Here is a 15,322-nt window from a genome sequence, read left to right as displayed (position 1 = left end):
GGAGGGAGGGAGAGAGGGAGAGAGAGGGGGAGAGACAGAGAGAGAGAGAGAGAGGCGAGAACCTAGTAAGATCTTGCAGTCAATTCCAAATTATAAAGAAAGAAAAAAAAATTTTTTTTTGCAGTTTTTGGCCAGGGTTAGGTTTGAACCCGTCACCTCCAGCATATGGGGCCGGGCGCCCTACTCCTTTGAGCCACAGGCGCTGCCCCAAGAAAGAAAAATTTTTTCATGGCAGACAGACATCTGCTTTGACTCCCTGCCTGGAAAGTTAAAAAACAATTTGATAACGAATGATGATTGGAATAGTAACATACAGTATTTTCTAAACATGAGGCAAACCTGTATGTCACTGCAAATAATACAGAAAGCGGAGAGAAAGTCAGAGGGCCGATTTCCATTTTATGGTCGACGCCACGCGCTGCAGTGTAAAGAGTCAAATAAATGATTGTTAAATTGTCTTGTAAATTTCTCAGTCCTTCGGTCCATAGTGAATACAACATACATGCCTTGCCTGGGGTTTACTCAAGAGTACAGAAATTCAGAGTCATCCATCATTCCAGGTGGCTTTTAAAGCTTTCCGGGCAATTAGAAATCCACTTTATTAAATGTAGGCATTTAATTAGTAGGTATTATTAAAGGGCAATTTTCCATATTAAACTATTTTCTACATAAACGAGCTTCCTGGTACGCTGACTTGTTGTGACAGGGTTATCTGGAGTTCACACCCGAGAGACAGGTAATAACTCATCCTCCTCTCTGTGTTCCTGACTATACGGAACACATCCCTTCCGCCGTCATCAGAAAAATAGTTTCTGAACCAATGTTCTCCGAGATTTTTCTATGTTGCTATCCTATCAAATAAATCCTTTAAGACTAACCTGAATGCTAACATTACATACTGAGTTATTTCTTAGGCACTAAGGGAGATTGTTGCAATTTCTACTTAAGCACTAATCTCTGCCATTCTGCCACAAAGGGCAGCATTCAATAGGTCCATTTTCCCATTACAGTACAACCTGCCATTTTGATTTTTTTATTTAAAAAATACTGTGACAAATAACTATTCACTTTGTGATGTATTGCAGTAAGTCTATTTAATAATGATGTAGATTTACCAACATAAATGGTAGGAGGAAGATGACTATGGCAAGAAAGTATATGCTTCACAGGGTTCCCTGCACACTCAGACATGAAGCAGCATCACAGTTAATGAATCAGCCATCTGATCAAAGCCAACGGTCATGAAGAAATTCCTGAATCAGTGGGAAGAGCTTTTGCCCCCTTTCCTTAACAAGGAAATTCGCTGTTAAAACACTTAAGTTGCAGATCTTTTCTTGAAGGGTAACTTTTGTTTAAAAATCTCTAACAAGGCACCATTACTGATTGCATAACATTGGTGACACACGGCTGTGATTTTCAGCTCTGTACCCAAACCCCAAAATAAAACAATAAATTGTGCTCATGTTTTAAAATGAGAATACCTTCCAAAATCAACGGTTACTTACGGGGACAGGGCTATAGATCTTGAACAATTACAGCATTAGAAATAAGAGGTACAAAGAGTACTTTATCAATTTCTAGGAAGATCAAACTTTGTAACATTTAAATGCAGATCATGGAAAACAGCCCCTTCCAGATGATGTACAATGAGTCGGAAAGTTAGGGCGATGCTTTTGATTATGATCAGCCAGTTGGAGGAATTATCAAATAAACAATCTAGCGATTGCTGCTTGGCTAGAAAATTGATCGTTCTTAGCGGCACAGATTAATAATTGCTTTTAAAAGTGATTGGAGAAAAGCCAGCTTTGTGAAGTACTGCGTACTTTCTCAGGAATGCAGAGTAAGCAAATCAACAGTCTGTTGATCACTATCAGTGTGGCATACTTTAATATATTGGATATAAATAACTGTCACGGAAAACTCATCTGCTGCACGTTCAGATAAAGCTATAGAGCTCTGCCTTGTTACCTAGCAACAGGGCAAGTAACTGCCATATTGCAAAAAAAAAAAAAAAAAAAATCCTTATTTTTTAGGTAGAAAGAATGATCATAAAACTCCACATTAAGATGTTAATTAAGCCAACAGATATATTAAAGTACAATTGCAAACGATTCTGGCTGCGTCTCTGGCCTGCATTTTGAAATGCCATGCAGTAATGAACACTGGCAATACTTAGAGCTATTTATGTTTTGAGCTGGCTATTAACAACAATGTTCTGTACAGTTTTCTTTTAATTTTAAAAAGACCACCACTGTTACTAAATTTTTACTTGTGCTGTTTCACAAAGGAATTCCAACAGATTTTATGTACTGATTGATGTCTATGACATCGCGAGGGTGACACTTAAGTATCGTAACACTGTTCTGAGTAATTAGTTCATTGTAAGAGACCCCAAATTACTTCTTGTAATTCATATTACAGTTTAATGCATTCAGTTTATAACCTCTGGGGGAAATCTGGCTTGCCAGCTCTTCTAGGTTCTGTTTTGATTTTGCTAAAAATGTGGGTTCCAAGAGTGTACATAAAATCTCTCTAAGGAAGCAACAGGTAATAGGGGCAATTATATAATTTGACTTCTGCAGTCTAAAATCTGGCACGTGGACAACCTTCCAGCCCCAGTCTGAAAATAATGCCTTCTGGTGTGTGATGCAGGCTGACTGGCCAGGGCTTGTGTGACAATGGTCACATGGGAGCCAGGGGGCACGTCCCCCGCTCCGCAACAAGCAGAGATTGTTTTGTGGCAGATGCGTCTTTGCTCATCGAAGTCTTCACGGGACCCAGAACTCCCTGCTTACACAGCCCTCCTGTGTTGATTGAATGTGTGATGCTTTTATTTATATTCATTTACAGGGCAGACAGAGCCCCAATTCAAAAGAACTCTTCAAATGACTGCATGGAATTAATATAAAGAAACCTAATTAGGGAAGAATTAAGTTGGAAATGAAATACTTAAGAATCCACCACATTGTTGCCATTGGGTTTTTTTTTTTTTTTTTGACTCACTCTCACATTACCGCATTCCGTGATGTGAGAAGTCATCAGTATTAAATGCGCCCAATAAATCAAATTTATTGAAAATCAATAGGAGAAAGGAAAACAATCTGCTCGAGCCGGGGTGTGGGTTTTAGGAGAAGGTGGCAGCTCACAAACCGCAGAATTTCTGACAATTCAGAGTCACTGGTCATACCCACCCCAGCCCCCGAGCTTGCTTAAGAGGAACAGAAATGCTTCTGACGGTTGTATTTTTCTTTTAAACAAGTACGTCACATACATCATCTCATTCAATGGTTACAACTCTGGAACCCAGGGAATATACAGATTGATAATGTCACGTGACCAGTAGGAAACTGACACTAGAGATTGGCCTTCTCAGGGTCACACCATCAGGGAAGCAACAGAACCAGGACTCATGCCTTTTTTGTTCAATAACCTATAATTTATTTAATGTCAAGTTGATACAGAGAAGAAGAATGAAGGGGGCAGGAATGAGGTGGCAAGGGGATGGAAGGAGTTTGGGGAAGCTCACGAGAAGTGGATACTGTTTGACCTGGGCAGGGGGGCAAAAGATGGAAAAAGGCAGACAGGTGTCTTGCTGGATGTTGGTTTGCTTGCTGGGTTAATCACAATTTGTTTTTGCTGCATAAAACCAACTGCATCAACACACTAAGAGCAAAATTTTTTCTCATGTAGAAGAATCCTGGGGGTAGGTGCTCCAGGATGGCACAATGGTGGCTCCACAGGGTGAAAAGGTTACAGGCTCCCACTTTCCTTCTCTGCTTGTGCTAGCACGTGGCTCCCACTGTCAGGGTGGGTATCATAGTACAGATGGCTGTGGCCTCCAGCTATCCTGTCTGCACAGAAAGCATTTGATCCAGCAATCTCCTGATACCGGGTTTTTCTTCTTGCCCTGTTCTTGGTCTTGGGAACTGAAGAATAGATTTACTGACCACAGGCAAGCAGGAGTGACAGAGTGATAGTTTATTAGAAAATAGGAAAGCTTCCAGGACAAAGGAAGGGGCCCCTACATGTTGCCCAGGACTCTTGCCTTGACTCCCAGTTCAGTGTATTTTATACAACATTATGCTTTTAGTTTGAGAATGGTTATTTCACTTTATTTTTTTCTCTGACGATTTTTATTTAAATTATGCCACAAAACAATACAAACATCCTTTTCTTTCATGAAGGCAAATCAGTAACTCAATCACTTTGCACAGAAAAGCCTGAATTTCATTTGCTGTCTGTACTCCGTGCATGTAGATACAACTGAATTTTTAAAATGATGATGTGTCTCCAATGTTCAAGGCACTATGGTAGACAGTTTCCATAGTCAAGCAATGTCACGAAGGTGATCATCCCTGTCCTCAAAGAGCTTACAGTCTCATAGAGAATAGAGCATGTAGAAGTTCAGGGAAGGGCTGGAATACTTCTGGGGTTACTTTAAAATAACTGGAACAAAGGACAGGATTTGAAACAGCAGGAGCCGAAGCATGAGAGAAGCCATGTTTGCGCTGCAGTCCTCCTGGACCAAAATTTCCATAATTTGCTCCTTGGGCGTGCTGACTTTGTTATGTGATGTTTCATCATCCCCAGACTACAAAGGGGTGAATTTCCGTTGCTTGGGTAAATTAAGACCATTAAAAGACTTTTAAGTTTTAAAACATTTTTGAGTCTTGATAAAATCTTACAATTTAAGATAAATTATGATGAATTTTGAAGTGAGAGGGAAGACTGGCTTTATAAATTAGGAGCCTAAAGATGGGAGAGATTCAGTAGCTGGAAGCTTGTGCAACAATAGCACTTCCTAAAAACGTAAATACTCTATATGAAAAGTGATTAGAACCATGCCAACCACAGGGAAAGGAGTATAGGTGTTTGACGTGGTTGTTTTTTTACTATTATGACTCTTATTGGTGGTGTTGGATCTAGAATCTGTCCCCTGGTTTCTAGAATAGTGTTTTCCCTTTCATAATGACCCATGAGCAGAGCTATAAAATGCACAGTGGACCCAGTACATCTTCTATGACCCAAGGTTGTATTGAAATTGTAAAGCTGTATACCAAACTGAAGTGTTATACTAAAAAAATATAGATGCCCTTTAAAGGTGGAAAATATTGAGTCATCATAGCTAATAATATTTAGCTATTTGCTTACAATCACACCTTTATCACTTTCGAACATAAATCACTAATGTGGTAATAGCTAAAAGCAAGTCTAGAGGGTCTCCACAAGGTAACACTTTACTGTATACACTAAGAAGTATGAAATTTCCCATCTTTAGAAAGGTTCTCTGAGCTATGTTTTTTTACTATATCATATCGACCATTAACCCAATACATTTGTATTGGAAGATTTCAGACATCTGTTCGATTAAGAACAGTTTATTCTGAGTCTGGAGAGTTCATACCTACAGACCTTTTGATGAGCATATAGTTCAGGCGTCCTCAAATTATGGCCCGTGGGCCACATGCGCCCCGCCTACAACATTTATCTGGCCCGCCGGGTGTTTTTGCCCCTGCTGTCTGTCCTACTTAGCAGCCAACTGGTCCCAGGGCCCACAGTCCGGCCCTCCAATGGTCTGAGGGACAGTGAACTGGCCCCCTGTTTAAAAAGTTTGAGGACCCCATACTCATCATACACTTTCCTCAATTTACATTCTCTCTCCCTATACAAGCTCATCCAGGCACCTGGCTTTAGGCACTCCCTACATGGGGAGCCTCTTAGATGGGTATCCAGCATCCTGGTCTTTCCCCTGAGTTCCAGACTAGTCAACTCGACCACCTGTTTGACATTTCTATGAACTCTTGCTTCCTTCTTCCCCTGGTATCCCAGTCTGTCCATCATCCACTCAGTTGCTCAGGCCAAAAATGTAGAAATCATCCCTAACTCTTCCCATTCCCTCACCCTTCACATTAATTCATCTGCAAGCGCTCTAAGTCCTATCTCTACGATACGTCCCAGAGTCTGCGTTAAGATGGCAAATTTCAACTACTTCACAGAACATCCCTTCTTAAATACCTAACAAAACTGAGAACTAAAATAGAACTATGCTGTTTTTTAATAGAACTTTTTACAAGTACCGACAATAACCAGTCAAGGAAAGAACATAAATATAATAAACTTCCAAACTGGCAACCAAAGAAAGAGACAGAAGATTCTGGGACAGGACAAAGAAGCACAGGGTCTTGGCCCTGTTCTCCTTCCCTAGAGAGGTAAACAAAATTCCGAGAATATTAGCTAATAATCCTAAATGTAGAGAAAAGCGTACTCAGTGACCATTCCTCTCCATTTCTTGTTTCTGCCAAGGAGTAAAAGAAACGTGAAGTGAGAGGAAAAGAACAAAGGGATGATTCGGTGGCACTACAGAATCCAGGGGTTCCACTATACTGGGGAAACCCACAAAGTCCTAGGTTATCTCAAGGGCAGCTACTACTGTTGCAGGATGATGAGACTCAAGGGAGAGAAAGAGCACCCAAACACTGTGTTTAAAAGAAGGGCTTTATGTTAGCCAGTGGAGTGAGGCACACTCCCCAACGGGCTCATTGCAGTTTCTGGCAAAGGCCGGGTTTGAACTCGCCACCTCCGGTAGGTGAGGCCAGCACCCTACTCCTTTGAGCCATAGGCACCACCCTCAGTCTTGCCCTTTTTATCCCCAGCCAAAAAGTCCCAGCCTACAGCTTCCTTTCTCATTGGTCAGTTTGAATCAAGCTGGAGAAGCAGGCTCCAGAACCTCGGGCTTTTCCAGAAGTGGAAGCCAGCCTTAGTTTCCAGGTCCCAGGAAGTTAAGTTTCCACAAATTCCTAAGAGCTGAGTCACCACCCGGAGGAGGATCTCACAGATGTGTCCTTGGGGTCTGCTTGAGAAGACCTCTGTTCTCTTAGACCTTACTTTTTCCGGGTATCTTCTCTCACTACCTCTTATGGAACTCTTTAGTGAATTAAAAAAGGCTATCCTTAGTGTATCCACCCCCAGTTTGGTGAAATGAAGCCTGGTGATGGAGACTTTGAACAAACTCTAGGAAAGTACAGCCCAGGGGATCTACTGGAAGCTGCACACAGATTGAGCTCCCTCTGCAATTTCTTTAGATTGCAGAAAATTAGATAGATCCTGGCCCTAAAACCTGGCTCAAAGAAGAAGGAAACTGGTCCCCCAAAAGGTGGGAAGAGATTTAAAAGACTACTCACACTATGTCTGGGCAAAGCTGCCCAAGCACCAGCCAGGTGAACAAAACAGCATGGCCCATAGGCAAGCATTCTAAAGGGGGGGAGGAGAGAGAAAAGAAGGAAACGAGGGGAGGGAGGAGGAAGGGAGGAAAGAAAAGAATATAAAACATTAAGGGTCACAGCATAAAGGAACTAAACCTAGAAGCACTTTATTCATATAAACAGAAGAAATCCTTGCACAAACTTCCTACTGTAGACGAATGATTTCCATGAGAATGAAAGCGTCAAGACAGGAAAATGCAACAATGTGAACGAGAGGAAAAGGGATAGTGTGTAATTAAGGAAGTCAATGAAGGACCAGAAAACATGGACAGAGTGGACACTTCTGAAAACTGAACTGCTGACACAGCAGGAGTGACATGCCATGAATAAAGATGAAAATGACAAAAGATTTTCCAACATACGATAAAGAAACTAATAGGTATGGAGGAGACACAGAGATGATCCCAAGTAAGGGTGGCAGATGTCCCTGACGTGGGGAACAACAGGTGCCATAAAAGGTATATTCCGAGATAGAACACAGTATCGGCAGACTTCAGGGAATTGCCTTGTGGGAAAATCTGACATAGAACATGCAGCACCCGGGCAGACCTTAGCTGTGCTACTGAGCTCTGTGGATAAAGAAAGAATTCGTTTGGACACAGGTAGAAACAGCAAAGCACCGACAAAGGGCGGCCCAGACTGTGCAGCACTAGGAAATGCTACTGAACAAGAGAGGAATGGCTGAAAATTATCATGGAAAGCAAACAGGACGTAATATTAAACTCAGACATGGTACAGGTCAACTATAAAAGCGACAGGAGGACACCCTCCAATATCAAAAAAAGCCAAACGAAACTCAGAAATGCAGTGTCTAACAGCCTTTGCTAAAATAAGAGCGAGAACCAGTTGAGAATGAACTCCTAGGCAATTCAGAATCAAAGAACTTGGTCCGAAATGGAGAAGAACTGGATCCATTTTAATAAAGGAATTCATACTAAATAACCCCAGTTGCTATGCCAAGAATAGAAAATGTTATAAACATGGTTGATATGAATTAAAACAAGCTTGTGAGCTGAGGAACAGAGACAGTGGGCAATAGTGTTATCTTCTGCAGCAAGAAATCAAACTCACCTGCTTACAATGGGAAGAGTTTAAAAACCATGATTCTGAGCCTGAAGAAGATTCTCTGTAAGGCCAAGGAAGCTGAAATTTCAAGGCTTGTTACCTACTCAGGTGGATTTGCTTCTTCCCACACCTTGGAAGGATTCACAACAATGTCTGCACGCTACCCTGTTTTGTAGAATATGCCCCATTTTCTTAAAGAGGGCTCCCCAATGGTAGAACCTGCCCTCAAAATCTCGACCCACTCTTGCTCAAACCTCTTACCGTTTTTCATAGCTATTTTTCTTAACAACAGTAAGAGAAAAATCTTTTAGGAAATCATAACTTACAGTAAGGAGACATTTATTTGAAGTTCAATAATTGTTTGGCGGCTTCTTCCATTTTTTTTCTGCTGTTTAATATAATAAAACACATTTTATTGCTCTTTATTTAAAAATAGCATCTGCAGTATGAGTCCATGGTTGTAAAGTATTGATTTCTATCTGTGCATTCATGTATTAAGCTCCTTCTATATATGCATAGAAAGATGCCTAAGTGATATCAGTCTAAGGCTAAAGGTGGTTATTTCTGGGTGGTGGGACTTGGGGGTAATTTTAAAAATTTAATCTGTGTAGCGTGTGCATTGCCTGAATTATCTGTTGTGATCATGTAAGAAATATCCCAAAATGAGACAGCGTTTTTTTTTTTCATAAAAGTGTCACGATATTAACATATTATTCTGGGTGGTGAAGACTATAGAAAAGTATATTCTTCGTGTTTTCTTGTTATTTTTAAAATTCCACCAAAAAGTTTTTCAAAAACAGGATCTTCTGGATCTTTCCACATTTCTTCTTCTTTTTCATTTCATTTTATTTTTTGCTGCCAATCACTATCACTTCCCACCGAGACCACTTCCAGAGCCCTCCATGGCTCTCCCTGTGTCCACTCTTGGCCTGGTGACATCCCAGCCAGGTTTCTACCCAGCAGCCCGCAGATTCTTTTCCAAGAGAAAGTTTGTATCATACATCTGCTTTAAATTCTCCAGTTGCTTCACATTGGTTTTTGAATAAAACCCAAACCCTTTGCCATGAGCAGCAACGCAGACCTGAGCTCACCAGGTCAGCTCTCTCTTCCCTAAACACATTGCAGTTCCCTCGTCCCTAGGGCTTTTATGGGAGAAGCTATTCCCTTGGCCTGGAGTGCTCTTTCCTCAGCATCTCTGTGCATCTGGTTCCCTCATCACTCAGGTCTCTGTTGAAGGGACACCTTTTCAAGGGAGATCGTCTCTGAACAACTTTCTAAAAGTAGCACACCTCCTTCTCAAGCACTCTCTGTTGTAAGGCCTCTGCGGCCCTTAGCACTATCTGAAATGACCTTTTCCATTTATTCATTTGCTTGTTTTGTATCAACCTTCCCCCACCAAGTATCTGCTCTAGAAAACAGGGACCTTGTCTGCCTTGCTCACCATTCTATCTCCTGCTTAAAGAACAGTGCCAGGAGATAGCAGGCATTCAATAACTATTTCTCCAGTGAAGGAATACACACAGAGAATTGTTTCTCAGCTTAAAAAGAGGGGTTGTGTTTGCAAAGTCGCCTTTTAAGTAGTTGTTTAGAATTCAGAATGCATGTCCTTGCAAATAAGCCACAGTACAAACGATCATTTAATACCATGGCTAGCCCCCCAATGTCTACCATAATGGTTAAAACTCTACCTGCAACAAATACAGGAGAAAATTAGCATGAAGAATTATCACTGGGAAAACAATTAAAAAGAAATATTTTAACTTATCTAAATAGAAACAAATTATAATTGTTATTTATCTCTCAGGACCTCAGACTTTTTTTTTTTTTGAGACAGAGTCTCACTATGTTACCCTTGGTAGAGTGTGGTGGCATCACAGCTCACGGCAACCTCCAACTCTTGGGCTTAAGCGATTCTCTTACCTCAGCCTCCCATGTAGCTGGGACTACAGGTGCCTGCCATAAAGCACAGCTAGACTCCAGAGAATTTTTAAGTGCTGGAGAGGTCTCTGATCTCAGTTTTTTATTGAATATAACCTCATTGAATTCGGTACAGTTTTTGGCTCCTTTGATAAAAGACACATCACTAGAGCCACTGGGAAAGCTTATCTGTCATGACTTGAGTCATTGTTTGTGTCACAAATGTAAACGAGGAAAGAACAGAGTGAGATTCCGGAGGTATTAGGGATAGAGGGGACTGATAAGGAAAGGGACTAAAGGGGACGCGTGATTTGAAAGAAATCTGAGCCAAGAGTAGTGAATGAAAGGAAAGAAGTCAGTGATGAGGGGTCGGGAGAAGATGGGGAAGAAGGGTTTCTCGTGCTAGCTACTACGAAGTTTCATCTTCCAAGACAGCGTGGTTCCTCTCTGGAGTAGCTCTGGGTAGGTAAAGAAGGAAGAGCCGGTTTGTAAATAATGTGGAGACACGGGCAGGACTATGCATTTCTAATTTGAGGCTTTGTCTCAGATCTGGCTTGGCATGAGTTTTTATGACTAATCTACCAGGAAGGTGAAATAAATAGCACCATTCATATCAGGAGTACAAACCAACTCCTAGGAGAGACTGAGGGGGCAAGGCCAGACCTTCCATTCTGGAGGGAAAGCTATGGTGTGAGAAAACAATTTGAACCAATTATTTTCATACTAAGTTGACAGTTAAGACAAAAAAAAAAATTGTATGAAGAGCCAAGAGATACTGCATATGGTCCACAAGTCTTTTCTGGAGACATAAATTATGGGGATAAAGAGAAGCAGCTCATTTTTACAGTTGCGTTTTATATTTCTAGAAAAATAACTACAGCACGGTCCTGATTTCTAAACACAGGGAAATGAGACTTACGATTTACACAACTCAAGATGTGTTGCAGTTACAACTACAGGCGAGTCATTCTCAAGCCTTAATTAACACCAAAACCAGATCACAAAAATTATGGTTACAAAAAATTATTCCAATTGATGTATGATTTTGAAATGACAGGATGCTGACATGGTCTTAAAATACACTTTCTCTTGCCAAGTAAGAGTTTCGGTCTTAAAATGTCCACAGAAACCAGCTCCACCCAATGCTGCTGGCACCACAGACCCAAGTGTCATCCAAACATATGGCTAAGCAGTGGTGGGGCCACCCAGTGAGTCCCACAAAGCTTCCCATGCAGGGCAGAGGCTGCTTGCTGTCTGTAGTGACACAGGTCCCTGAATACGGCAAACTTGGGTATCTAAGAAAATCTCAATGAAGTCATTGAGTTTCTTGTGATTGAACTTCTGAGGTTAGTGGTTTCAGCTGAGTATGCTAACTCCAAACCCCAAAAGATGGACCCACAAAAGAAAAAGTGTTTTGAGACTTTCCTGGCAGTCCAGGTACTTGGTAACAGAGGGGATCAGTACATGCATTTTTGTTTCTTCCAGCCCAAGTTTTGTTCAGGTACTTTCTCCATTTTCTCCTGTTCTCATACGAGAAAACTCCCAGTAAGCTTTTGCTGTGTAAATACCAGAGTTGAGAGAGACTGGCCAAACAAAGATTTTTAGAGAAATAATTTTTGGGATTCATCTAAACAAGCCAATATATTCTCACACTTTTTTTTAAAAGACAAAAATATGACTCAGCTTAAATCCTATTTTGGCTTTTATAAAACCATCTCATGATTCCATGAAGAGAAAGCAGAAATCAGATGAACAAGAATGCTTTTCATTTCACATTGGAATTATAAGAAAGGTTACCTTTCACATGAAAATTATACATACATAAAAATAGATTCTGCAACAATGCATTATTGACAGTTATGTGGGAAGATAAATGCACGCATGAAAATGTTCTTTCTCAAGCAAATTATTAAATATATTGACAGTCCTGCACTTTGAAAACAATCATTTTAAAGAAACCAAACATTAATACAAGAGTAAAGACAGAGCTAATGTAATCTTTTTTTTCAATGATTTTTTTCAAAGTTTATTGATATACGCTGCTATTAAATTCAATAGCAAACATTTATGCTTTGTTGATGCCTGTTAAGAAGAAAAAAACAGGTAGCAACTGATAAATGTGGGTTAGGGTCAAACTTCTGCTAATTACTGGAAGCCCAACTTACTTGATTACTGGTGTTAGAAATTATAAATGCTAGCTCCGTCCACGTTACTGCTATAAAATCCAAAATGTGTAAAAACCAAATATAGCTACAGAAATATAAATGTTTTACTCATACAAATGAATGACTTTAATCAAGCAGAGCTAATTAATTTTGCTAGTTTTTTTTATTCCTCTCGGAACATTTACTGGTTTGATGGATATTACCATGACATATGTTGAAATGAGAACATCAATAAACTCTACCTGGTGTTTCTACAGACCGTGTCAATGCTGTGAGCCACAGCTCATGAGCTGACGTTGCCAAAGCATTTATTTTAATATAATATTTAGGGAACGTTTCTGCCTTTAATTTACAGGATAAAACTGCTTCAAAACACGTGGGGCTCAAAAAATGCTTATTCAATAAATAGTGCAGTGGGAATGACTTGATGATGAACTGGAAGACATTTGCCGACATTTAAAACAGAATAATAGCACCATAAATAATTAGTAGGAATGTCTCTGCTATGCCATGTACTGTCTGCTAATTTACACCCTATTTAGAATATGTGGGGAAACTTTAAAAAAATACAGCACTACAGTTTTAAAGAAAGCAATTCCCTAGCATTTCTGACCAATGTACCATACAGAGCAAATTGACAGGCAAATGTATCAGAATTCAATTCATGTATACAAATTTGGCTAAACCTGTGAACTTTTAAGACTGTTAATAACCAGGAGATTATCATTTTAAATTGTTGATAAGTAAATGCACTTACATGGTATGTTTTTTTTTTAAAGTTATTCCCAAATATCTCATTAAATAATGTACCGTGCTGTATCTATATTTCAAAATTATTTTAATGGAGGTTTGATCTCCAGGGAGAAGCAAAACCCTTGCTGTCCTCTCTCTCTGGTTTCTATCAGGGAAGTTGTAATAGAATGGGGGTCTCTCGTTTCTGACACACGGATCTATTCTTACTCTATTGTTACTAAGAAAAAAACAATGCTTCTACCAAATGTGCCAAATTGCACCAGGTAACTCCAAGGCAGTAAAATCAAGTCTGGCAATTAGCAACTGCCGGGCAAAGTTCTTCCTGAACAAGGAACACTTAACTCTTCACTTCTTTTTGCTACACCATTATTTCCCCCATGCATGCTGAAGTTTAAAAAGGACTTGTAACAATATTTTTTTATGCCGGTGTCCCTAGGTCTCCCAGGAAGCATCTGTTTTAGTTTATTTGTACCTGTTATCCCTTTCTGCTCCGAGTTCAAGAGGATCACTGCCATCATCGCACTGCTCGGGTGGGACAGACACGACAGAAACACTTCTGAAGAAGCCTTTAAGGGCATAACGCCAGCCAGCATCAGTCATTACAGCCTATTCTGTCACAGAGCCGTCAACACTATGGGCTCACATAACCCAGACGCCACCGGCATCTCCTTGCACAAGCTCATCTGCAGAGCGCAAAGGGCACAGGTTGGGAAGAACCACGGAGAGAGGGTCTCTATTCTCTCCTCTTCGCCTTCCGGTTTCAAACTTGAATGGGGCTCTACCCTCTTGTAAAGACTCCCAGAGAGGAGGATTAGACTCCCTTGGTAACTTGTGCCAATGAGAGTCTTAACAATGCACCTAAATTCCTCATGTTGCCTTTCCAACACTATTTCCCCTAGTTCTGTCTTTTTAGGTGCAGGCATTCACATAGCAAGTATCTCCGTAAGTGTTTAAGATGGGCTCAAGGCCCTAATGGTCCCGTGTTTCCAATCTTCTAACCTGTTTGGTGCGCATAAGCAGCACCCAGGCTGCATTTTTTAGGGTTCTGAAACTATCATCTCAGTCGCCCAGAAAGGAAATACGATAACTGCAGCGAGGACTAGCTTTCCCGGCCAATCTCTGGAAACACAAAGCCTCCCTGAGCTGCCCGTTTGTTTTAGGGGCTCGCGTTTATAATCGGCTGGTTTTCTGGGAGAAAAATAAATAATTACAGCAGCAGTGGCAGCGTTCTAATAAAAACAAAATCTTGCTGGATGGGGGCAAGTTTTAGCCTAGAGTGAAATGACATCCCATTTACAAGCACGGAAAATTAGGATTTCAATGGAGACGGTGACCCGACCTTCACGAAAGCAGCAAATTGCAGCCTCTGCCGCTCTGTTACTGCTCTCCCAGGCGCAGCGCTGGAAAGTCCATGCCCACTTCCCCCTGCGATGAATCAATGTACAAAAAATACGAGAAGGGAGAGAGAGCACGCTAACACTAACCCCTCCAGCCTCTGTTCTTCCGGCTACTCCTTAAAGGTGATTCAAACCGCACTTGGAACCGAAATGCGATTGGCACGGCTTTTTAATATTGAAGATCAATGACCTCTGGGAAATATATACTCAATGAAAGTCAAATCATTTGGAAAGGCCCCCGTAATTCTACCCCTTCAAACTCTTCAGAAGCTCAAAGATGAGGGAGGAAAATGGAAAATGCGCTCAACACCGGTCTGGTGAGGGAATCAATAACCAAAACCGGCTTGTGGGGGGGAAAGCCCACACCATAGAGACCGCTAGCCCAGGCTGCAGCACCTGCCCCGGCGGCCGTCCCCGCAGCCTGCCCGATCTCCCGACTCGCCTTCCTCTGTGGCTGCCCCGGCTGCAGCCCCACTTCGCGGAGCCGCATCCCGGCGCGCGGGGGCCGCGGACCGCAGGGGAAGCCGTGCCCCGCGCCGCCCGCCGCTACTCACCCGAGCCGCTCGGCACCACTAGCGACCGCGGCGGCCGCGGGCTGGGATCCGCGAGGGCTGGCGGGCTCCGGCCCCCGAGGACGCGGACATGTGGCTGGCGGCTCCGCTCCGCTAGCCGTTGCCTCTGAGCATCTTTCTGGGCGCCCCCAGCGAACGCGAGCTGCGCGGCGAGGGCGAGCGCGCCGAGGAGGGGCGGGAGGGGCGCCGCG

At 41.8% G+C, this 15,322-nt stretch overlaps 1 protein-coding gene across 37 annotated transcripts in view; it reads right to left on the bottom strand.

Annotated features, from left to right (window-relative positions):
• ANKS1B (ankyrin repeat and sterile alpha motif domain containing 1B) overlaps window positions 1–15,322 on the bottom strand; it is a 1,028,517-nt gene that overhangs the window by 141,880 nt on the left and 871,315 nt on the right. For 11 of the 37 annotated variants that reach the window (XM_023509232.1, XM_012801229.1, XM_012801228.1 and 8 more), the window contains exon 1: window positions 15,114–15,318. The exons of the other annotated variants lie outside the window; for them this stretch is intronic. The gene's annotated coding sequence lies outside the window, so the exon portion shown is untranslated. Of the gene's footprint in view, window positions 1–15,113; window positions 15,319–15,322 lie in introns of those variants that run through there. 37 annotated transcript variants of the gene reach the window in all.

This window comes from Otolemur garnettii, unplaced genomic scaffold (genome assembly GCF_000181295.1).
Source record: "Otolemur garnettii isolate 467f Iridium unplaced genomic scaffold, OtoGar3 scaffold00007, whole genome shotgun sequence".
Lineage (NCBI taxonomy): Eukaryota > Metazoa > Chordata > Mammalia > Primates > Galagidae > Otolemur > Otolemur garnettii.
This window is presented reverse-complemented; position numbering and strand designations above follow the sequence as displayed.